At 60.8% G+C, this 1695-nt stretch overlaps 1 protein-coding gene across 5 annotated transcripts in view; it reads left to right on the forward strand.

Moving 5' to 3' along the window:
- The window catches only part of GDPD5 (glycerophosphodiester phosphodiesterase domain containing 5), an 85703-nt gene that overhangs the window by 56711 nt on the left and 27297 nt on the right, over positions 1-1695 (forward strand). The gene's annotated exons all lie outside the window — the stretch shown is intronic.

The following is a 1695-nucleotide window of genomic DNA, read 5'->3' on the forward strand; positions in this document are numbered from 1 at the left end:
CACCAAGGTGGACCCGCCTTAGGAGACCCGGATGTTGAAGTTGGCCTGGGACCTGCCGCTGCACTCTGCAGGATATGGGCAAGTGAGTTTTTGTCTGTGAGCAAATAAGAAATGGAGGTAGCAAGAGGGATTCCTAGAAGGATGTGGAGGGAGAGGATGCTGGACCCGCCGGGTGGGGGTGCTGGCTCATTGTGCTAGTGTGGGCCAGCCCCTCTGAGCCAGGGCCCAGACGCAGAAAGCAGGGCTGAAATGGCCCTTCTCTGCTCCCCTAGACAGTCCCAGCCAGTCTCTGGCGGTGGCTGCTGGGGTCCCATCGCTCCAGAAAGGCACATGGCTTGCCTGCCCCTGCCAGGTTCCTCCATTCCTGATCAAGGCTGGGCCTCGCTGGGCCTGGAACTGGGCTCATGCCATTCTGTGTCTGGGAGGGGCAGACACCAGTGGCCTACTCTGAGAAGCCACCCCCTCCACTCCTTCAGCATGGTGTCATCATCACCTCTCCATTCATGTTCCAAGTGGAGGAGGCTGCTTTGTCACCCACCTCCTGCCCAGGAAGTGTTCATAGTCACGACTCGCCAGGCTTTGAGGGCCTTCCCCGCGTGCTGGGGAGAGGCAGCACGTACTTACAGATGCGCCGAGAACACTGACTGCTTGCCGGCGCCGAGCACCTTGAGTTGTATTATCTCATTTAACTCTCACATCGACCCCATGCATAAGTACTATTGTCCTCTTGTCACAGAGGGGGGAATGGAGGCCCAGGCTGCATCGGCTGGCACTGCCCGGGTTATACAGATAGTGAGTGGTGGGCAGGGAATCTGGCTCCGCTGTGCTGTCTGTTGACAGGGTAGGATGGCAGTACCCTGGGCAGCAAGTGAACTCTTCTCCCGTCACCAACACTGAGGGAGTGGAGGCAGGCTCAGGCCCTGTCCTCGCAGAGCCCGAGGCGACACAGCGTTGTCATGGGGGAGACACAGTCACATGGACAGATCACAGAGCACAAAGAGGTTCCCTGATGCTGTGGGAACCCCGAGGAGGGAGCGTGGTGGCAGGGGCAAAGGCCAGGAAGGCTTCCCAGAGGAGGTGACATTTGAGCGGACTTGAAAGGCAAACGGGAATGTGAGGTGGCCACACCCAGAGCGAGGGAACTGGTGGGGATATGAAGCGGGAGAGGTGAGGGTGGGGAGCACCCCCAGAGGGAACCCCTGCTTGGCTAAGCTGTCAGGAGCCATGAAGAAAGTAAGTGGGATTAGAACTGTAGCCCAGGGCTGGCTGAGGTGAGGTGAGCTGCACGGAGCCTGGCAAAGGCCTCCTGACAGTGCCTGCGTGAGAGATTGCCCAGCGGCTGCAAACCCTCCGGCCCACCGAGGGGGGTGGTCGTGGTTCTCTCCTGCACTGACTTCCCCTCCAGGGCGGTCGGTGGGTTCTGATGACCTCAGCAGTTTCCCGGACAGCAGGATGTCGGAGCTCGCTGTGCTGCTGAGATAAGGGGACGGATGGAAGCAAGGATTAAACCTGGGGCCCTGAGGAAGCAGCTGCAGACTGAGCAGCAGCCGTGTGGGTCAGCAGCCCCCACCCTCCCCATCCCCACTCCTGCAGGAGACAGAGGGGTGGCCTGGCCCAGCCTTGAGGGGCCAGTGCCTGGTGGGGGGCCGCAGAACCCTGCATTCCCTCAAGTCCAGAGGTGGGGGCGGGGGGGGG

Source organism: Myotis davidii, unplaced genomic scaffold (genome assembly GCF_000327345.1).
Source record: "Myotis davidii unplaced genomic scaffold, ASM32734v1 scaffold169, whole genome shotgun sequence".
Lineage (NCBI taxonomy): Eukaryota > Metazoa > Chordata > Mammalia > Chiroptera > Vespertilionidae > Myotis > Myotis davidii.